The sequence below is a fragment of the Pogona vitticeps genome, chromosome 3 (genome assembly GCF_051106095.1).
Source record: "Pogona vitticeps strain Pit_001003342236 chromosome 3, PviZW2.1, whole genome shotgun sequence".
NCBI classification, from domain to species: Eukaryota; Metazoa; Chordata; class Lepidosauria; order Squamata; family Agamidae; genus Pogona; species Pogona vitticeps.
The window spans coordinates 178,301,944-178,326,427 of record NC_135785.1 but is presented as its reverse complement, the minus strand read 5'-3'; the positions used below and the strand labels follow the sequence as shown (position 1 = coordinate 178,326,427).

Sequence of the window (24,484 nt, the reverse complement as noted above, 5' to 3'; positions counted from 1 at the left end):
GCTTTGTGCCTACATTCCAGGGCTGTGGGCCAAAACAAAATTGACCACATTTTTTATGCACACATAGAGGCTATGTGCTTGCTTTTCTGTTTACAATGTCAACAATTTGTGGCAACTGATAAAAAAAGTCACTGCCAGGAAATCATATCCGATGTTAACATGCATGGACTTGAGTATCCTAGGGACCATATGTCAACACAAACTGAAATGATCAAACACATCCCAGTGTTCTAAAAATAGGAAAGGCTAAACTTGATATTTTTTTTAGTAATCTATTTTTTTCACCTGTTTATAAATAATTTGAGTACCTCTATAACACAAGAAAGGGGTCGTCTGGATGATGCCAAAATTAAACTACCTCGATTTACAATACTGCCAAAACCCATTTGGAAAGAGCACTAAATATTAAATTCCTCTGAATATAGCTCAGTATATCTGATACACTCTGTCTAGACATAGTAGCATTGATGTTGATTATTTTTTGGCTGAGATCACCTTGCCAGGATTCAGGATGATATAAACAGATTCAATAAATTATAAATATCACCTGACTTTCCAGCCATATTTCACTTTCTAATTTTCATCTCTGAATCTTTTCCCATTTAAATGAACATGGCAGTTCTTAGGTCAGTTTAGCTCATTTCTTTTCCCCATAAGCACTCCGTTTCTACCATCTTAAAATGTTTATTTTATGGTCCTCTTTAGCATGCTAATCATGTGGTTTAGCCTGCAGTACAGACTCAAAGGAACTTGGATTTTTCAGTTGCGAATGGATCCTCAAAAAGCCATGGAATGACCTAAAAGAACTGTCTTTTAAAACATTGCAATATTTACAGGACAAGATATCACCATGTTCCATGTTGTTTTAATGATGAATTCAAGCTGAGCTAGGGATGTATCTGTTGATATTTATTTATTTATTTATTTATTTATTTATTTATTTATTTATTTATTTACTTACTTACTTACTTACTTACTTACTTACTTACTTATTTATTTATTTATTTATTTATTTATTTATTTATTTATTTATTTAAATCCATTCTGAGAGTTCCACCTGCCACACCCACATCTGTAGACACTGAGATTTTGGTCACCTGGAGATTCAGCTGGGAGGCTTCATGGTAGGGCAGTCGCATGTCCATTTGAAGTGTTGTCTTCTTCTTTTTTGGACGCATGGCCTACTTTTTGATGCTATGTACGTGACCACTCTATCCCAAAGCTTGAGAACCAATCCAAGTGAGTTTCTCTGGCTAAGCAGAGATTTGAACCCAAGTCTCTTGATTCTGCAGTAGTGTATTTCCATTTAAATTATAGTTATAATGCCTAATTCTAATTATTTTTGCATATATAAGCTTAAATTGGCATATACAAATTTAAAACCAAAATGCTCTCCATTTTTGTGTCCGTTGTCTTTCATGCCCTCTTTTTCAGTGATGGAGCAGTGGTCAGCCTACTTCATGGGCAGGGCTAGGCCTAACTTCCTGTTTGAAAAGGACACTGGCTGCCCCAATGGTTGCTGGGATGTCTCTCAACAACTATTGGGCTGTGTCTTTTTCAAATCAGAACTTAGGCCTAGCTTAGGCCATAAAGCTTGGCAGCCAAGTCGCTTCTTCAGTGAACAAAATTTAGGGGTCTCAAAGGGCAGCTGTGGAAGACAGAAATCCCCAAAATGATACTTTTCAAAGGTAGCCCCACATAGAACATGTTACAGTAATCCAAGTGAGATGTAACTAAACCTGGGCCAGAAGGCATACAAGTTTTAGATTCTACCATTGTATATTTTATCCAAGGTCTACTCTTACTTTATGGGCAAAGGGTTATTACGTTGGGGAGTTGGAGACACTTTAAGCTGCTATGAGCAGAACAGATCAAGAGTGGAACTCTTTCAGTACAGTATATATCCACTTCTCCACTCCCACATATGTATCAAAATTTTGCTTTCCCCTAACATGTTCTCCTCTCATCATCTTTATGTGCAGCTAAAGAGAGAATATCCACAGGCATCACTGCATTCACAGATATTTGAACTTGTACCAAACCAGTGATTATTTCTTAGGTGTGTTTCAAAATTAATAGAGTAAGCATGCTTAGGCTTTCAGAGTAACATGTTGAGTGTGCAGCACTGAAATACAGTGGTGCCCTGCATAGCGAGGTTAATCCGTTCCGGATTAACCTTCGCTATGTGAAAACTTCGCTAAACGGAACGGGGAAGCCGTTTAATGCGTTCCAAATGGGCACAAAACTCACCGTTTAGCAAAGTTTCCAGGGTCCGGCAGCCATTTTCGCGCCCTCGGTAAGCGAGGGGAGGGCGCGAAAATGCTGAGCGCGGCCATTTTGAAACTGGCAAACAGCTGATCTGCGGGAGTCGCAAAGTGAAGATTGGTAAGCAAAACGCTTACCGATCTTCGCTATGCGAGTTTTGCCCATTGGGGCCGACGCTATGCCTCCGCATTAGCGATCCCGAAAACGGGATCGCTATGCAGATTCATTGTTATATGGTGCGCTCGTTAAGCGAGGCACCACTGTAATGTAACTCTGGTTAGGATTGGAGTTCATGGATGCAAAACTGCTTATTATACTTAAAAGCATGTTATCTACTTTGTTCCTTTTTAACCAAGGGATGAAATTTACTGCCCTTACTTTTCTTCAGTTTTCCATACGCTGTGTCATAAGCCTCCAGCTATAGCCTGATACCATCACATCAAAATTCAAATAGCTTTATCGTCACAGGTGTTGAATAGCCTCATATACCCTGTGTTATGAATCATAAGGCTATTTACTGTGTACTTAGATTATACAGAAATTGTTTTATGTATTCTATACTATATTAATGTTGTAGGAGAGATTTCTTTTTTATTTACTTTTCTTGCCAAATGAGAGTTTCCCCCCACTTCTCTTGCCAAATGATGGCACATGAGAGCTGTCATGTCATAGCTCCAGATTTAATTTGAAAAAAATTGACCGTGAATCACTATGCAGCCATAGAGTGCTAAACCCTAAACACTGGTCCGGTGACATAGTGGTGGAATCACAAAAGACTACATAGGAAGGACCTAAAAAGAAAGATGCACGAAAAGTAGCTACCTTTATGTTACTCCAAATAATAGTGGATTACTTAGAAATTCCACTTCCAGTCCCTGGCTTCACATACGTCAATTAATAGCAAATACTATATCTGTCTACTGATAACTAAGCTTAATTAAGGTCAATATTCTTTATGGTCATGTAAGGATTAGCACACCCATCCATGGTCTTGTTGCCTATGAAGTCCCTGCATTTTCTGGAGCCATTTGATTCTTTAAGCAGGAAGAAATGAGATACTCATTTCACCGCATAAGATTATTTTCTGAGGATAACAAGATTCTTTGATAAAGTTGGCCCCTAGCAATAACAGCCTGAAAACTGTACTATACACACAATGAGGCACAGTTGCAATATTACATACAAGGCCCGGAGAGAAACTCACCACAAAAAGAAAGGATGAGAGGGGTGGTGACTGCAATGCTGAACCGGGATTAGGAGAGACCCAGCTTCAAATCCTCAGACCAAGAATAGAAGATAGCTTGCAATTACAGCTGAAAGCATGTTTTTGTGTCAGAGAAGATTAAGGCATGATTTTATAAACTTTCCATGTTTATAAAATCAGATTTTAAAGGAATCCCATACTTAAATATTGTAGAAAAGGATTTAAAGCCAAACAAAGAAAGCAAATCTGCATATTCCCAAAGTTGGGAGAATCTTTTGCTGTAATAGTGTCTTTCATTCTTTCAGCATCTCCCTCTATCAATGATAAATTATTTCTAACATGTTTCCAGCCTCAATGCTTAAGAACATTGGTTGACCCTAAACCACCCATTATGTCTCAATCTAATCAACCTCACAAGTTTTTTTTAAAAAAAATTACAACTGAAGTGAATATAAAAATAAGATGGGGAAATCAAGTTGTATACCACGTTGAGCTCCTTGCAGGACATACATTCAATAAAGAAATATGTAAGGTATCCTATTTGTTTCTAAACAGTCTCAACCTGTGATCCTTATCACCTGGCAATACGTCCTAGTGAGCTCAGTCAGTCTTGCTTTTGAGTAGATCAGAACTGTCGGATTCCCAGTCTAATTTCTTAAAATGTCTCACTGCTCCTAATCTGTTTTCTAGTGAAAATGTAAATTATTTACATCAATGTGAGCAAAGTGTGTCCCTCTCGCCTCCAGCAACATCAGACTTCTCATTGCCACACCCAAAAATGGTTTTTCCCAGTGAAAAATGTTTCTGTCATTTCTGGAAGCCTTCCAGGAGCAGCAATTCATTAAATTGATAGCAGGGTCTACACCTCCTATGCTTCTCTCTCTCTCTCTCTCTCTCTCTCTCTCTCTCTCTCTCTCTCTCTCACACACACACACACACACACACACACACACACACACACACACACACACAGAGAGAGAGAGAGAGAGAGAGAGAGAGAGAGAGAGAGAGAGAGGACACACACACACACACACACACACACACACACACAGAGAGAGAGAGAGAGAGAGAGAGAGAGAGAGATTTTCTCCACAAAAACAGAAGTTGACTTTCAAACCCTTTTGGTTTGGAGTTGTCCCCCTTCCTCTGAAGGTTTGTGTGTGACTTTTTGGAGGTTCATGCAGTCCTTAGAGCATGTGGTCCCCAAATGTTCTTGGACTACCTGGCTAGTGGTGAAGACTTCTGGGACTTACAGTCCAAAATCATAGTGAGACCCAAGATTTAGAACCAAATATTTTATCCTGAGGCAGAAATTTTACCTTCAAATACAATGAACCCATTGCCCACCCGGATGGATATGGAATACCCGACAGTAGGAAAGACTGCTTGGCTACTCCTGAAAAAGGCAGCCATTGTCTTCCTATGGACACAATATCGAAGCTTAAGAAAGGATGCATACTGTGTTGGCAACACAGTCCTCTCAGGGGCAATAGTGACAACAGATACTCTTGAGACATGTTCATATGTGTACCTGCCAGATGAAACTGAAAGCTACACGTACTTGGAGTGATTTGACTCTCCTTCAGAAGAAGCTTTACTGTGAAGAAGTATTTAATTGAAAGCTAATGGATTAAGCTTTGGAAGCAGCATCTCTAGATTACACAGGACTCTGATCATAATCATTTGTTAAGAAGACATGGAATGGAAGACTTAAGGAAAGGGTATGAACTGAAAGAGACAGATGATGGTTTCTCTTTTTTTAAAAAAAAATATATATTTTTCTGCTTTTACAAAATGGGCTGTTAATACCATCAGCCATTATTTTCCCTTGTTTTATTCCATACTTTCTTCAGTGAAATTTCATCCACAAGGGGGCAAGGGGAAGAGATCTTTCTATTATGCATAAACTCACAATACTGTTCATCTTGTCAAACCAGAGCAAAATCAATTCCTGTCTCAGGTCATTATCTTGAATGAATATGAGTCATCCTCGTCAAACATACATTGGTAGAACACAGTTGGCTGACCATTTTCATAACTTAGTTCTCAGCAAGAGAAGGCAGCTGTAAAACGATCAATGCCCTTATGGTGCATGCCTTAGTTTTTAGTGTCACATTTCCATTTGCTAATCAGTTTTTAGGCAATGTGGCTGAGATTCAGCCAAGAACAAGCAGCTGTCCACTTGTGCATCAGGAGACATATGGGGGTGTGTTCCATGAGAGAGATTGACCATTGACTGACTATAGCTGGTCTTTTGATATATTAACCACAAATCAAGGGGAATAATAGATGCAGTTAGTCTGTGGGAAAAGTAGTTGCCTTAGAGCTATATATACCAGAGGTTCCCAAACCTAGACTCACCAACAGTTCTCAAAAGCACTGACCATTAACTGTTCCAGCTAGAGCTTCTGGGAGTTGTAGCCCAGGGATTCCTAGAGCCCTAAGTTTGGGGAGCCACTACTTTATTTTAAAATTACAGTATTCCCCTTATTTGTGGTAAACATTTGAAAACAACAACTATGGTTCTACCACACAAACCTATTTTAGATTCAGTACATACCATAAGAGTAAGAACATGTTCAGTTCCTTCTAGCTGGAGTCAGTAGAATCCTCCATTTCCTCAGCATTGTTTTGAAGCTGGAATTCATGCTTGCCTCTGATTAAATGATTAACAAAATTAGGCAGGCAAGTACCCTTCCAGGCTAGGTATAGGCCACTTCCAGCTGTCAGGTATCCAAGACAGGTGACAGGGGCTCCCCCTGCAGCTGAAACTCAGTGGCTAACAGAGAGGTTCTTGCTATACAGTAGTTGCTGCCAAAATCTGGCAGCAGGCACAGTAGCTCTTCTGAGCGGGCAAAAGTTCCAGGACACAGGTCTACATGGCAGAGGCCTGGAAAACGGCGAAGCAAAATGTCTTCTTCATTTCTCGAGAGGAAGAAGAAAAGAGAATTTTTTTTAAAAAATAATGTGGACATCCAGTTGTAATATCTCCATCACCATAAGCAATTCCAGTTTCACTGATGGCGCCAGTAAGTCAGGACAGTGAAGACTAATTTTTTTAAAATGTTTAGATCTTTCTAATCTGTTTTGAATGAATAGACATTAAGTTACTAAATAGTCCAAAATAATCCAAATATTTTAAAGTGTATAAATCTGCCTACTTTAAACATTTTTAATAATTTGAATGAAATCAAAGGCACTAAATGGACAGAGTGAAGTCCAAGCCATGACATCTCTATATGTCAAACACTTCCATGAACAGTCGTTTTTTAGTTCGATAGAAAGCAAGCATCAGTTCCAGACACACCTCTTAGGGGAAGACATAGCACAACTAGGAGTACTACAGCTAAGAAAGCCCTCTTCCATTTCTCTACATACTGTACTGTACTGCTCTCAGTAGTGGGACATAGAGGAGCCTTACCCGTCAGCCCTGCACAGCTCTTAGTGATCCATGGAGCCTCATCTTATTGGGATTGGCTCTCAACCAACCCATTGTAGCATAAAAATCTGGTCCAGCATCTGAACAACATCACTTGACTAATGATAAGGAGAACTAAAGCCAGATTACATCACTATGGTTTTGCCACGCCTTCAGTATTAAGCAAAAGTAAATCTTTCATTATCCTCTAATACGATCCAGCAAGCCCTCCAACAATTTTTTTAAATTTCAGAATTGCACTCCTCTAAACACTTGAATGGCTATATGCCCAGATGGAAGGAAAGAGTTCACTTCTGCTTCCTTTCACAAACACATCCCATGGCCCTAATTTGAGTCTCCAGAAGATGTCATATCTTATATTATTAAAAGGCAATATTAAAGCTAAGAATGGTAAGTACAGTATATAATACTGCCTTTTAATGATATAAGATGCCTCTTTATACCTATTGTTCCTAGCTTTAAATATTGTCTTTCAATGTCATAAGCCCCCTTGGTCCTATTCAAAGAGAAAGGCAGTGTGAAATAAATAAATAAATAAATAAATAAATAAATAAATAAATAAATAAATAAATAAATAAATAAATAAATAAATAAATAAATAAATAAATAAATAAATAAATAAATAAATAAATAAGAGCCAGCTATAAGGCCACTGTCTTTCCAAAAATGGAAAAGACAAGTAGTACTAAAAATGCAGTCAATGCAGTAATGTTTAACAGACCATCTTTAAAAAAAATCACACAACAGGTAGCTAGTCACTGAGGAAAGTTTGCCTGAAGAGAAAGGTATTTGCCTGCTTATGGATGATAACAAAGATGAGGCCAGTCTGGCCTCCAGTGGGAGGGAATTCCAAAGGTTGAGAGCAGCAACAGAGAAGGCTCTTCCCTGTGTCCCCTTCAGATGCATCTGTAAAGATGGCAGGACCAAGAGAAAGGCCTCTACTGATAATCTTAACTCCCAAGCTGGCTCATAATGGGAGTTACAATTTTTGGGATAGCTTGGACCCAGGCCATTTAGGGCATTTCTGTTATGCACAGTGGAGGATCAAACTCCCAACATCCAGCTCTGCAGCCAATTGCCTAAACCACTGAGCAATTTAGCCAGCCACATGACATCCACAATAGAAAAAAAAGTTTACAGGTAATCTACATTTTGGCTATCTGTTCTTCTTCCTCTTATCCCATTTCACATGTGTTTGAAAATGCAGCATTGAAAATATTCTTGCATAGCTTATTAATGGCGTGCTAGTTTGATAGATGTCTTTCTCATACCGCAGTGACTTTTGATTGTCTATTTATTTTTCTCACTTTTTTCCTTTCTCCAGTGATTTTTTTCCCATAGAATATGAGTTAAGTACCATTTTCTCTGAGTTATGTTTCCAGCATGCAAATTGCATTTTAACAATAGGGCAAGAAAATAGGAAAGTCTTGCCAGAATTCACATACACTCTCTGCAGCATCATGATAAATTCCTTCAGCTATCTTTTGACCTTGATAATAGCATCCCACATGCAATGCCGGAAGCCCTATAGTATTAAAAGGCTTCAGGGAGGAAAGATTGAAATAAGAAAAGAAGAGGCTTCAGAAATGGAAGTGAGAACAGTGCCATTGTCTCCTACATATTACTGTCTATTTCCTTCACACAAAGAAACCAGAATGTTAATTTGCCATAATTAAGCACACAATGGGGTTAGAAGAGATCTAAAGAACAGAATAGTATACTTTAAAAAAATAGAAGAGCGCATCAGCTTTCAAGGTTAAAGCTTTATGGAATCTTAAACATGTACAAGCCCTTTGTTTTCATCAGCCCTTGTGTTCTGAACAGTTTTGGAGGGCTTTAAGAGTTATTCTCTTTACTCTGAAGTGTACATGACATTTACCCTTTTTAAAAGGAATGAGTTTCAAAAGCTGTGAGCCTCACTGCCCTTCCTTAAGTAAACAAGTTTTTAAAGCCAGTTCACAAGTTAAATCAATTTTAGTATTAATCCATCTAATAATAGTAATAATAGTTTGCTGTCAACCTGATTCAGATCTATAGCCACTGCACATTTTTTTCTAACTAGAAAGTATTCAAATGTGGCTTACTAAAGGCACAAAGGAAAATTGAACTCCTAACCCCAATGTCCACAGAAAAGTGCTCCAACTCATGGAAGAAACAAAAGAAAGCTGAAATTTCCCTATTTTTGTAGCTTTTCAATTTACACTCAGTTTCTACAGATGTTTTGCATTTTGATGACCCACTCCCATTCACCATGAATAGAGCTTCATGTGATATCTGAAGAATAACTGTCATAAATTGGGTTATCCCATCAGCAGGAGATATCAAGAATGTATACCTTTTCAATATCTATACTCCAGTTTCCCAAAAGGTTGCTTTCTTACACATATACAGAAAGCTTCTGTATTTCTACCTCATTGTCAGGGTCCTTTCAAACTTCATTAAATTTCTTCTGGTAGCATTTTTTTATCTTACTTTATCATTGTTAGGTGACTGACTGGCTTGTGATTTCCTTCTCTTTCTATTACACATCTCCATCACTCTGCATCCTACTCTCCTACCCATCTCACTGGGCTTCCTGTTCTGGAAAAGCATCGCTGTCATGTTTGATAACTATACATTGCTGTTGTCATATGCCATCAAGGCACCTCCAACTTATGGTTACCCAATGCATGAGTGACCTCCACAAGATCCTATCAACAGTTCACACACCTGGCAAACTCAAATTTATGGCTTCATTTATCAAGTTAATTCATCTCATATATTGTCTTCCTCTTTTCCTGCTGCCTTCAGTTCTTGGTTTCTCATGCTGTGCCCAAAGTATGACAGTTTCATCATTTTTGATGTCTTTATATGAAGTTAGTTAAGTATCCACACATCCAAATATTCAGCAGATATCAACAGCTATTACGTAAAATAACCCACACATGGCAATGTTCAACATACTCAATGAGACAGAGGGTGCGAAAGTGAGATTTATTTATCATTTTCTTAATAAATATTTCCTGCATTACTCTTTAAGGAATACTAGACCACACTCCCGGATGGTGGAACCTCACATCATTTCCCCATGTGCAACAGTTAAAACACAGAACAGGTCAATGTAGAGTATTTTGCATTAGGTTGAGCCAAGATTTTAATCCATGTTGGACAGCAGCACTCTATCTCCAGGACTAGGTTGGCTTGGTTAGGCTTGCTTAGATTTCCATACATATAATCACATACACTGCCATTGTCTTGGGCAAGCATGTATGGCAGAGGATATATTTCCTTTGGATGGATTCCTCAGGATAACTACTGAGTCTCATTCTTGGGAGAAAAAAGAGAGAAAAATCAATCAATCAATCAATCAATCAATCAATCAATCAATCAATCAATCAATCAATCAATCAATCTATCTATCTATCTATCTATCTATCTATCTATCTATCTATCTATCTATCTATCTATCTATCTATCTATCTATCTATCTATCTATCTATCTATCTAGTTGGCATAGTTGAAGGTATTGGAAGGTGCCATCAAATAACACCCCCAGGGTAAGTTAAAGATGGAACTTACATACTTACGTACTTACGTACTTACTTACTTACTTACTTTTTATATTTTAACTCACCTTTCTCCTTAAAAACAACCCAAGGTGACTTAAAACAATTAAATGACAATATTTAAATCAGTAACAATGAGTATACAATACTAAAAGAATCAATGAGTACAATACCAAAAAGCATAAGCAACACCAAAACACATTCAATGCAGTCAGGTGGAACAATCCATTTTACAAATCTCACTTACCAACCATTCACTCAGAGAATGCCTGCCTGAAGAGAAAAATCTTCATCTGCTTGTGGAAGGACTATGAAGATGGGGCTTGTCCAGCCTCCAGTGGGAGGGAGTTCCATGGTCTGGGAGCAGCAACAAAGATGTCTCTCTCCTGTATCCCCACCAAATGTACCTGTGAAGAGGGTGGGACTGAGAGGAAGACTTCTCCTGGTGATTTGAACACTCAAGCAGATTCATAAATGGAGATGCAGTCCATGAGATAACTTAAGTTGAAGGCTTTTAGGGCTTTATAGGTTAAAACTAGAGATAAAACAGTCAATTAAATAAACAGAATGTATATTGCAAAAATATAGTTATGCTGAACATACTAGTTAAAAAAGACCAGCTGGATTTTCAACCTTTTTCTTCTTCCGTGTGTGTGTGCATTTTTTAAGGACATGGCAAATAAGTGGTAAACAATGCATTGGATAGCAGACCCTTTAGCCTTGGTTGCAGAGCTGTAAGGAGATACAAGCCTCATGGGATTTGGTTTGTTAGGCAACAAAATAGAATAAGCATTGTCAATAGATTCCATTTTTTTAAGCTCCATTCAAGTTTATTCAAATGAAAGAAGAAAGTGCCAAAGCAAGACTGGAGTTGAACATGAAGAAGACACAAATCATGACTGTAGAAGAATTACATGACTTTAATGTAGACAATAAAGAAATGGAAATTATTAAAGATTTTGTATACCCTGGCTATGTCATCAATCCAAATGAAAATTGTAGCCAAGAAATCAGAAGACAAACTCAGAAGAGCAGCAATGAAGGAATTAGAAAAGATAATCAAGAGTAAGGATGTGTCACTGGAGGCTAAGGCCAAGACCATCCACACAAAGGCCAAGATCATCCATACTCTGAATTACAGCCTCAATGCATTATCGCTTCTAGCTCCTTTAGCTTACATCTCCTTCCAATTTCTTCAAAATTTCCAGGCCTTGATTCATATATACTCACATACATCCCCAGCCTTAGCTTGACAATAGTTTTTTATATCCCCCTATCAATTTAACTGCAGCATGTCAAGAGAACTGGTGTGGTGTAGAAGATAGACTGATGGATTTCTGGTTTTATTCCTGTTTGGCCAGGGAAACTCCTGGAATGGCAGTGGCAGTGATAAAATCACTCCTTAAATATCTCACATGCCTTCAAAACTCTCTTAGGGTTGCCATTGGTTGAGCACACAACACTATGCATACATCACCTTAAAAGTATCTGTTATGTCAATAACATTATTATACACAGTTTCTATAAACAACAGTTTCATAATATGTGAACAATACCAAAAGATTCTCTAGTATCAATATTACATGGAATACTAGTGGCCATTTCATTGTATTTTATCTTGTTTTCTACAGTTTATATAAAATCCAATTAGGATGATCCACTGTTCCAAGGAATTCATGTCTAGGCCTAATCCCCTGTATTCAATATTGGCATTACAAATAAAGAATTGATTGTGTGACATATTAAGTCTTTTTAATGTGCCATAACATAAAAGATGGGATTCATTGAAACCTCTGGAGGATAATGTGTCTAAGCCTGTGTAAACATAAAACAAAATTATATAAATGTTTCAAAGATAAGATGTGACTCTTATAATAGGTTTAATTAAAATCTTCCAGTTTCTTTCCATCTCTGTTTATTTTCTCTTGGCAACCAGACACATTCCCCCAACTCATGTTAATGACTACCTGTCATCTTTCTATAGTTTAGTGATATGGCTGTCAACTCAGATCCTCTGACTCTGTGCTAGCAAAGGTGCAAGATCAGGTGCAAGAATGTCAGAAGCCCCACCCAGTAAATGTGATGGCATTGCACCAGTGCTCTGCAGCAGTTCTGGATATTGTGTCATTGCTGAAGCAACTGTTACTGCCATACAGATATGGGGCAGGACTGAAAAATGCAGACACGAAACAGTGCTTGGGATGAAAGGAGTATAAAATTAACATACATTGCTTGACAATGAATATTCAACATTTCTTTGTGGTAATGAGCATTTAGCATTTCTCCATATCCCACCAATGGAGACTGCATTCAGATGTTACCTGCACAAACAGATTCAACACATAGAGAGCACTTATCTCCTCCCCTTCTGTCACTGCTTCCCTCATGCGCAAAGAAACATGTTTGCAAGAGGAACTTTTCCTTTCAGATGCATGCCTTTCAACATGAGTGATGATGCACAGGACAGCAGGATTAGGCACCCCCCCTTTGTGTGTTGAATTCATACATATAAGTAACCCTGAATAGGCCTTGAGTTGAGAGAATCTCCTACTGACATTTATTTAGACAACAACACCATGCCTTTGTGCAACAGATCAATTTCACTCACTTAACTGTTTATGTCTTTCAGCACCTTCAAAACATTGAGGAGGCACCTTAGTGCTCTCTTCTCCTCTACTCAGGAAGAACAGTGTCAGAGGTTAGGAAGGCTCTAGGGTTCAAATGCAACACCCTTGGCATTTCCCCCTGAATCAGTAGAAGGAGAAACATTGGTTGAGTGAGTGAAGCTTCAGTAGCTAGATACCACCAGAGTGCTCACCAGGGCAACCTATCATAATCAGCTTGCCTGCTGGTCTTCACTATTTGCCCATTCTGATAACAAGCATTAGGTATTTTAACAGTTGACAGTGTGGAGCAGCTGAAACACTGTGTTTTCTTATGCCATTTGTGCGAACAACCCACCTGGCATAAATTCTACTCAGTTCCCATGATGTAACCAGTAAATACCATACAGCTGTATGTTTAGGTTTTTGTAATAGATCCGAAAGAGATAAGCAATATTTTGAAACCCTTGTTTTGCTGTCCCTCTGCACTGGGATGCCAACCATGACTTTGTGTCATCCTGTTTAGAAAAGTTGTGACAAACTTGTATCATGCTCAGGGAGCAACATTCATTATGCTTCCCATTTCTGTGATGGACCTCTGTTGGTGTATCTCTGTTTACCATTTAGAAGGCTATAAGCCATTATAAATGGCAGTAAAGATGATACCAACACGTAGGTATCTTTGTTTGCATTGTAGGGTAGAATGCTTTCATATAACCACGTCCTACACTTTTGCTTCAGACTTTCCTGTTAAACTGGGTATGCTATAGAAAAGTAGGACAGCCTATTACTTTCCAGTCTAGAGATAGTCTTCTAATGACTCCAGTTTTAGGGAGCACTCTTGTTTTGAGTCTTTGTATGTATGGATTCTCTCTCTCTCTCTCTCTCTCTCTCTCTCTCTCTCTCTCTCTCTCACACACACACACACACACAGAGAGAGAGAGAGAGAGAGAGAGAGAGAGAGAGAGAGAGAGAGAGAGAGAAACTCTTCTGAGCTGCTGTGCAGTTGTACTTCTATAGTGACTCTACATAAGCCAGTTTCTGGTCAAGCTAGAGTTGAGAATGCATAAAACTTGTTTCTCCTTCAGCAACAGGATTTCTCAGAAAATCATGCCTCAGCAAATTAGCTTCCAATCACCAATCACAAACAAGCATGCTAAATGCAAGATACAAAAGTGAGAAAAATCCATGGCGTAACAGACACTTTTCACCTCTTGAGGGAGCACCTCTTCTAAATATATACTGTCTAATTTGATATGTATCATTCCTATTACAACTTTACATACACATACAATTGGCAGTAGGAAGATGTAATACTTTTATTTTAAGAGAGTCATTGTATATTCCCAAAGATAACTGAACAAGGCATTTCCTCCCAAAGAGGACAGGCCCCCAGTGTGATGAGTTAGCACTTTTTCTTTAGCAACCAACATGTAGAGAAAAAGCAAACCATTACATAATGCTACATGCTAAAGAAGCAGAAAATTAGACATCAATCTTTATTTATAGGTGCTGTTCTGAATCTGAAGATTACAAATCTTATCCAGATTTTACATTTTAGCCCACCTAGAATAAAAACAATGGATCAACAATAGATTTCTGTCTGTTCAAATAATCCAAAGCTTGGAAAAAGTAACTTGTTTGACTACAACTCCCAGAATGAGGACTGGGAGATTATGGGAGTTGTAGTCCAATACTTTCCAGAGTCTGAGATAATTGGATGGTGAATGACTGTTGAATCAGGTAGCAGGATGTGAGAAGTGGATGAACTTTTAGTCAACAGAAAGAATGACATTGAGAAATGACTTTGATTTCTCTGCTAAGATGAGCAACATGATGCAATGAACAATAAGCAAATTTATGATATGAACACACTGAATGCTTGTAATAGTACATTTCATTAAGTAAAATATTATTATATGTAATGTAATGCAAATTTAATTATGTAAAATTAAAATATGCCTGTTTGTTTCTAAACATGTTACATCTAAATTGAACATCCTTACATGTCCTGTAATGGAAATCTCTGTCAATGTTAAACACACACACACACACACACACACACACACACACACACACACACACACACACACACACACACACACACACACACACACACACACACACACACACACACACACACACACACACACACATTATTAGTAAAACCCTGCATCTCACACACAATTCGTATGAAACTACCACACTATTTCCAAATATGGACAACCACAATTATGAGAATAAATAGACAGTTTCAAAATTCTCTGTCCAAATAACTAGTGACGCATCATAGCTGGAGTGATGGGCAGAGTTTTGAGAGACACCAATTCAAGTTTCCACTCAGCCATAAAGTTCACTAGGTAACCTTGGGCCAGTTACTCTCTCTCAGCCTGGTCTACCCCATAGGGTTTTCTTGACAGTAACATAGGGAAGAGGGGAGCCAATGACACTGCCTTGAGTTTACTGGGAAAGATATAATTGTAAGGAATAAATATATAATCACATCTATTCTTATTTGTCTTAATACATCTAAGTGACTCCCTGCCCCACCATTAAGGCTTGCTAAACTTAACCATAGTTTAGCCTTGGAGACTTCATTGCCCTTGTTGCTATTTTCCTTCTCTTTCTTCAGTCTCACATCCACAGCAGTAACCACAGGATAAATTACATCTCCCAAGGTGTACTTGGATATTTCTTCCCGGTATACTATCAGCACCCTTGTCCTCGCTGAGAGAGTGCTATTGCACTGTATCATGGTAAACCCCCTCCCTCCCACTGTGGTGTATGTCATAATGGACATATCACCACCACAAGCGCATACTTACTTTCCATGTAGGGAGAGCTGCAGAGCCTAAAAAGTTACTATGCAAATGTAACTGGTTATAACTGTAGTTCCCATGCCCCATTGCAGTGACTGACATAGGTGCAATTTTTGAAAAGAATCTCTTAGATTTCATATTTGGGGGGAGGGGGAGTAGCAGAAACAGTTGCTTTCTAGTTAGTTATTTTTCTTTTTTAAAATCTGATTATTATTTTTGTTGTTGTTCAGCAGCTTGAGGCAGAAGTCATGGTTGAGTCTTGTAACAAACATCTGCCATCATTTGCTGAAGGCTGCATCTCCATCACTATAAAAGCCACCTTGGGTCCTCTTGAGGGTATGATTATTTTAAATAAATAATAAACAAATATGTAAAAAGAACTTCACATTTGCAGTTTCATGGCAAAAGGAGTTAAATTATTTATGGCTCATTAATTTGCATCATAACATGATTTGCTTGTGTCTTGATTACTGGAAAAAGGAGCATATTTCAAGCAGCTAGTTGTGCGTAGGTAATTGTCTAAAAGCTCTGTAGGATTGCATAGAACAATTATTTAGCATCTGTAAATTCATTTTCTGTTGTGCACAGAAAATCTGTCCCACCTTTTGCTATGTATGATTCTTTTAACACCTTTTCAGTCTTATGTTTACTAATTTATTAAATTTACGTGCTGCTTTACTGTAAGAAAAACGCTCAACTCTTAGTGACAATGATATTCAGGTAAGCTCATCTAATGCCTATTAGAGAAAAAAAACTTTCAGTGGACTATTAGACAAATGCAATTTTAATAAAGAGAATCCTGATATCCTGGTAAAAATGCTGAGATGGAATGCCTTTAATTTCTCAGCTTCATTAGGCTGTGATGGGTTGTCACTGCCATTCCTTATTCTGCTTGAGTTGCCAAGCTCTTCCTGTGGCTATTAATGATGACACATCATCTATTACCTCACAAGAATACAAATACTTTTCCATCTCTATCCTACACGTACATGAAGTTTTCCCTAGGCCTAGAGAATGTAAAGTTAGAGAGCTGTTTGCTCTCCAGGAAAGAGATCCTTTTAAAGACCATTCTGCCTTTAGCTGAAATATGTGTTTTTTCGGCTTTAGAATTAATTATGGATTGGTTTAGCATTGTTGTTCTGTCAATTCAGTCTTTTGACAGAGGAAATACAGGCTTCATCCAAGTCCTTATTTATTTATTTTTAGGTGTCAGGTTGTGCTTCAGATAAGGATGAACTAAGGTTGTACCCTTTTGTTCAACAATAAGTGAGATGTGTTTGACTTTCTAATGCAAGTCAAAATATTAAGGTCAGAATAAATAAGGTTGCCTTGGAGGCAGATTACTGAAGGAAGAATGATCTGTAGCAACTCATTTCTATTCAAAGTGAAGCAAGCTTTCTCCACAATGACCACAATAGTATTCATTAATCACTATGGAGACTGTGTTTGTGATGGCAGCCGATCTGACATGCTAAGAAGACAATTTCAATTTGCAGAAAATTATGTATTTTTCTATCAAAGACGATAATGCTAGTTGGGGCTATGAGAAATGCAAACAATCTCCTTCATTTTGCATCACCGAAATTGCTAGCCTACAGAAGCAAATTGTTGGTGATGAGACTGCAGGATAATGCTGATTGACTGGGAATAGGTTTTTGCAAATCATTTTAGGGTTTGGAAGCTGGCTGTCTACTCACGGTTCCTTCAGTCACTCGGTTTTAAGATTACAAAGGACCTCACTGTCATTGGAGATGATCCTCTGTACTGAAAATGGATCCTGACGATTCTGTTAGATTTGGCAAGGTAACAAATCTTTGACCATACAGACTACATTCTGACTCCTTTGCATCTAGCAGGGACCAAGCTGTACTATAATTCTGGTGCCTGTGCAAGGAATCCATGTGAGGAAATATGTGGATATATAATTGCCTCCAACAAAGATGTTGGGCAGTAAAGTGTGTGTGTGTGTGTGTGTGTGAGTGAGTGAGTGAGTGAGTGAGTGAGTGAGTGAGTGAGTGAGTGAGAGAGAGAGAGAGGGGGGGAGAGCGAAGGAGGGAGGGAGGGAGAGGGAGAGAATATTTATTTATTTTCCAGGAGAATCCCTAAATACAAAAAATGTATAAATTTGTAAATTAGAAGTAAAATAACAAAAGCACCCCCATGATCTGAAGTACCACTAAGGCTCCTGCAGGTGTTAGTGTTACTTGCAAGTGAGTCCACTGGTTTGAAGGAAGAGAGAGGAAGATTTAAAGTGTGACCCGTGATCATATCTGATTATTTTGAAACAACCCCCCACCCACCCACACATACACCCCAAACAGCCACAACGCCACCCCTAGTCTTGAGGCCACAAGCAACCCTTGGTTGTAAAAGGATAGTTATGTGTTTTGGAGTGTATGGAAGGTCTCCAAGGCCTGAACATCCCCGGATGTCTGGAAGTTGACTATTTCTTGTTTAATGAGGAGAAAAGGCCCTCTCAAAGCATTGCTGATGTATTGGCTACAACTGTGGATTCGTGAAAGCTTGGGAAACTTTGCTTCCCTTCCTCTCCACAGGTAAGCAGAAAAAGAAGCTTTCCATTTCTCAACATCATTAAGCAGCTTCAGCAGAAGGACAGCCAGGCAGACATTTTGGTTGGATCCCAGTGATCACACATGCTGGAACTGAACCAAAATGGAATGATCCTACCTGCACACAGAAAATGTAGCCCTTGACAAGCACCCAAATAATTCTTGGTAGGTATCAATTCGGTGTGGACTTGTTAGCAATGGCAAATATCTCATGTGGTCACCAGAAAAAGGAATGAACCAACCTTTTTGAACCATTTTGAACCATCAAAATGAACCATTTTGATTCCAGACCAAAATGCTGGACAGAGGCCCATTTGATTGCACTCGGAATAAAATTTATTAATTTACAAAGTGCCACAATTATTTCACCATTCTCTCTTTTCTTTTTCTTGTTTCCCCCTTTCTTTCTTTCTTTCTTTCTTTCTTTCTTTCTTTCTTTCTTTCTTTCTTTCTTTCTTTCTTTCTTTCTTTCTTTCTTTCTTTCTTTCTTTCTTTCTTTCTTTCTTTCTTTCTTTTCCTTCCTTCCTTCCTTCCTTCCTTCCTTCCTTCCTTCCTTCCTTCCTTCCTTCCTTCCTTCCTTCCTTCCTTCCTTCCTTCCTTCCTTCCTTCCTTCCTTCCTTGTTTTCCCTTTAATTTTACTAACATGGGCAAAATTAGAATAGGATTTCACTCACAAGCCACAGTCATCTGACACCAATGATATCCACTGACCATGATTACAAGGGCCATATACATCATATCAGTATGATATATTGAGATGTATATTCAGAGGACTCAATTCCCACCCTTGCTGAGAAGTCCTATACCTGTACAAAAACAGGCCCTTTTCACACCGAGACCAAATTCGTAGCCACTAGGAGGAACAGTCAGTTATTAGGCAGGTGTGGGTTGCAAGAATGATCTTCTGCTAAAAGTACATGGCCATTCACCCTAGGAGCTGTAGTTTGCTGATGCAGACATTCAAGCTGTCTTTTATGACATTTCTTCCAGTTTCCTACAGAATCATTATCAGGTTTGTGTGTGTCCTCAGTCATGGAGACAATGGATGGGCAACCTTCAAGTTCACATGCACCCCCTGCTGCATTTACAAGAATATCCACAACAGTGATGGCCTTTTGGCAACCCACCACAAGAGCTGAATTAACTGAAATTCCCTGAATGATGCCAAGCTTGAGAGAAATTTCTGGGTCATGCGGATATATTACAGGCATGTGCAAAGACCTAGAAGAATCAGAGAGACACCAGGTTGAAGGTTTGAATTAACTGTCACAAAACTACAAAGTAGACTTCAATCCAAACTAGTACAGTACATTTACTCTCAGACTGATCCATAAAAACTCCAGGAAAATACTTTGTGAATACACAGTACACTTATGACAGTAAGTACACTAATCATTTCTTAAAAATATTGTCTCAGTTGACTTCTGACTCCGCTTATGCACACAATGGTGTTGTCTTCAGTTATTGTTTTCAGTTGTTTGGGGTCATTTCATGCTTTTGTTGTGGATTTGAAGAAATCGTTGTGGCATTTGTGTCTGTACCTGTCTCCCTATACACACCCAGAATTGCTCCCTGTGTCTCACTGCAGAACATGTTGCCCTCTGTTTTGCCTGTCTTCTCCAACCACTCCCTGTTCACTTCACTCTCTTCTTCCATCCATCCCTATTTTACCCTTCTACAGACTACAGGTAGGTGGAAACCGGCTACCAGAAAAATGCCAGTAAGGAAAGGTTATCAAATTACACTCACATAAAAGATACACAGGTCAATCCAGAACAATGCACAAGAAAATCCTGCACTTGAGCAAAACAGAGCAAAGTAGAACAAAAATACACTAGCATGAAGTATTGGCATAAACAAGAACAGCAAAATAAAGGAAAATCGTCTCCCAGCCACACACTTAGACTGTTAGCACCAGTTTTCACTCTGCATTTTGTGAACAATGGGAGGCAGTACCAGTACAAGTGCTCATTATGGACAAGGTCCTGCATCTCAGTGATGACCACTGCAGCAGAAGATGAGGTTTGTCTTTCTAGTTTCCAGCACCATGGGACATTGTCTAGTGAAACAACATTAGCAGCCATGCACTGGGAACATTAAGAGGAAGACTGCCACTGTCACCCTCCCTTGAGAAAAATTTCATTTCTTGCGGGTGCATTCAGGTCTTGCTGAAACATTTAAAGCAGCTCTCCCTGTGTCAGAATTCACTCTTCTTTTGAATACAAATTGTTCAAGGTATTCCCAGACAAATTTTCTTGTGACCTTAATGGGGATATTACACTGTCCTAGGTATCAGATTCAGGAGGGTGGGGATTTTTTATTTTTTATTTTTTGGCAGGCGGGAGGTAGAAACACTTATAACTGAGAACGTATTTCACTGTATTAATTAATGAAGCTCAGAAACACAGTCCCTGTGTCATCCTTATTGAGCTAATTATGTGCTCTTATTGTCAGCACCTGATGTAATCATTGCTCCCTGAGATGCTGAAAATAGCAACCTCTCTTGCTATATACCAGGCATGAAAGTTATGCAAACCAACTTCTTCATGTTAATGTAAGTCAGGAAAGTATTGTTACAGAGCTAAAGGGGAATTAATCAGAATTGTCTTAAGTGTATTACAAATCAGTAGAATGCTTTGGCTTTTTACATTCTTGGAAGCCAGTGTGAACAATCCTCCTTTGCACTATGTGGCAATTCAACCCAGTCTACCAAGATATATGTATAAGTACATGTAAAGGAGGATAAAAAGTTTATATGTAGTGTAACTTTGGGTGCATGATTGGTAAGTATGCATAGGCCGAGTGCTAGGATGATTGGCAGATGGAAGAAAGAATGTAGGGAGCATCGCTGAATGCTGATTGGTTGATGTATTTGGAATGTGATGAAAACTGGTAGTTAAGCAGAGTGTCAGTGAAGGTGAGAGAGTCTCTTGGTGGGTTGTCAAGAGAAAGGACTCTTTAAGACAGTATGTTGTGTGGAATCTGTGGATTAGTTAAACTTGAGTTTTGGATACAGGAGAACAAATTATGGAGTGTGTTAAAAAATAAAGAAGTATATGCATATTATAATTGTTTTACTCTTAATATTAAAAAGTCAAGATTTATGTTTAAATTTCCTTCCATTTGGTTGTTGTGGGTTTTTTGGGCTCTTTGGCCATGTTCTGAAGGTTGTTCTTTCTAAGGTTTCTCTAGTCTCTGTGGCCGGCGTCTTCAGAGGACAGGAGTCAGAACTCTGTCTATGCTCAGTTCTGACTCCTGTCCTCCGAAGATGCCGGCCACAGAAACTGGCTAAACGTTAGGAAGAACAACCTTTAGAACATGGCCAAAGAACTCGAAAAACCCACAACCATCAGATCCCGGCCATGAAAACCTTCGAGAATACATTCCTTCTATTTATTTATATTTACCAAATAAATCCCTTTAGTTGTTCATAAATAAAACTATCCTCATCATTTGTGTTTTAAGTGCAACTAAGAAAAATATTTAGCAGTGTAGACATAGTGAATATTACACCCATTTCATGCAGTCTACAGAGTTCCAAAGGACGATGGTTAAACAAAACAAATCTTTTCACTCAGCAAAAAAATATAATATAAATTCATACCAGGACAGGAAGGGACTGGATGGATGGCACAGTTAAAGGGGGAATCCCAAATATTTTGGAGAGGTTTGAGAGTAGCTTTCCCTTGGCTAATATCTAGTAGCACTAGAGATGTCTGGGTTTAGAGTGAAGGTTTCCACAGCTACATAGGACGTTTTGCCCATATTGCATCCTAGACAATTTGAGGCCAGATTTGTCTAGCTCAGGGGTTCTCAACTGGGTTCACCAGATGTTCTTGGACTGCAATTCCTAGAAGCCTTCACCACTTGCTGTGCTGGCCAGGATTTCTGGGAGTTGAAATCCAAGAACATATGTGGAGCCAAGTTTGAGAACCACTGATCTAGCTGGCCACCAGTCTTGTATGAAGCTGTCTGGCTATTAAGAGCTTCAGGAGAGGCCCTCTTCAGAACAGCAGCAACCACAAAGGGCTGTTTGGCAAGCATGCAGGACAGGGCTTTCTCCTATGTGGTTCCGAGATTGTGGAACGCATTCCCTCAGCTTCTAGTCTCAACGCTTTTTTAGGAAAGGTGTGACGGCACATCTTTTTGAACTGCTTTATGATATCGTTTTATCTCATTGATGATTTTCACTTTGTACACTTAATTGACTTTGGTTGAGTTTGGCTTCATCCAATTTTAATTATTGGATAGACCAATTAGTTTATATATATAATATATATAATGTATATATATATATATTTTAATGAGTGGTAACAAGAAGTGGAAAGGTAAAGATGTAAAATGTATATCCTTGTCTCCATCTGAAATTTGCCTTACTGTGCCCGTGACCAAATGAAACCTCTGCAGGGATTTCAAGGGATAATCTAGGACTGATAACAGTCTTGAAATTTCTTCCTCTCCTCCAGCGCCCCTGCGCTCCAATTCAATTTCCTCCACTCTGACTCCTCTGAGCTCTGAAGTCAGAAGGGGCATTCTGAACATCGCTATCCTCTGTGTGAGCCTGATTCGACAGGGGTGTAGGGCTTTGCCAGATAGATATGAAGCAAGCCAGATAGATATCAAATATCTAGTAGAAAAATATCTACCATATATTTTTCTCAGCACCTGAAAAAATAGATTTATGTTTACTGAATAAAATATGTGTTTGCCACTGTGCACTCTCTTCAATGTACACACACCATACATCCTTCTTTATAGATAAATCTGAACAGCTACTACTCCTGTGTTTACTAAGAAATTGAAATTTGTTAGAGTCATGGTCAGAAGCAGTATTCAAAGGGGGCATTTATAACTTATCCAGGAATACATGGCTTCATAATATACTTCTAAAAAGTTAAACACTAAATGGGCATACATCAATTTATACAGTATGGAGAAAATAGGCAAAAATAAACAATACAAAAGAGCAAAGGTAAGCATCAGACATACTATGACCAGGACATAGTGGGACATTTTTTTTTATTTCTTTTTGGCCATTTCCAGTCTCACTCTCTCTTCCTCATCTCAATTTGTATTTGAAAGAGGAAGGCAGAAGATAAATTGTAAGCAAGCACAATGTGCGGGTGTGCTCAACACTGTTTCTGGACATGTGGTATGTCTGTCAAGGCATTACCCTTAGCTTCCAATTTCCTGGCTTTCTGGTGGGTCCTTAATTCTGGTCTTAAACGGGCAGGTTTTTACAATTAAATAGGAATGAATGGAGAGGGGAGCAGTCTTCTATGCTCTTGAACTCCTTGTGTTCATTAAACAAACTCTGAAAGAGCTCATGGTACACATATACTTGTGCACAAGGTGCTGAACTATGTAAGGTACGCATGCCTCCTAAACTTACACCACCACACCAAAAGAGGAGGTCAGGCACATGCAATTCTGTCACCCTCTCACACGTACCTATGGCATCTTGAAAGATCTTCTAGGAGAGGAGACCTTCTGTAGCAACTAGGCTCGTGTATTTATATTTGGAGAATATGGGATAAGACAAATAAAGTAAGAATTGTTTCAGCATTTGCTCCTATAGAGCGCTTAGTGAAATTTGGACATTTGTGATAGATCTTGTCTGCGGATGTTGTTCTGTATTCTCATGCACAGATAGAGTGGGTAAGCATAAAAGTCACAGTGAAAACAAACAAACAAAACCTTGTGCCCGTTGTTGCTCCCTCAGCAATAGGTAGCCAGCACACATGGGCTGAAATCTCTTTTGTCGCTCACAGTAAGCAATAATTGAATATATTTATTAGCCAGAATCCCACTGCAAGTTGTGTGCAGCCAAGTATATGACCTGTGTATCTCCATGCATGTGACACGAGTATGATAAATCTGTCAGTTATACAATTTTGGGTTCGCAGCACACAGACTCAATAGGATTCTGACCACTGTGATTGGCTATAAGAACAGAGCCAATGGGGGGACATTGTGAGGCTGGAACAATGTCCCCCTGCTAGCTCTTAACTGCTTTTCAATCTGCTAATTAAAAACTGT

General features: G+C 38.7%; 1 long non-coding RNA gene across 1 annotated transcript; it reads right to left on the bottom strand.

Annotated features, from left to right (window-relative positions):
* Positions 1 to 2,968: 2,968 nt before the first annotated feature.
* LOC144588154 (uncharacterized) lies at positions 2,969 to 23,143 on the bottom strand. The gene is made up of 2 exons (XR_013543523.1): positions 10,701 to 23,143; positions 2,969 to 10,214 (listed from the first exon to the last, which is right to left on the bottom strand). It is a non-coding gene; the product is annotated as an uncharacterized LOC144588154 (long non-coding RNA).
* Positions 23,144 to 24,484: the final 1,341 nt, after the last annotated feature.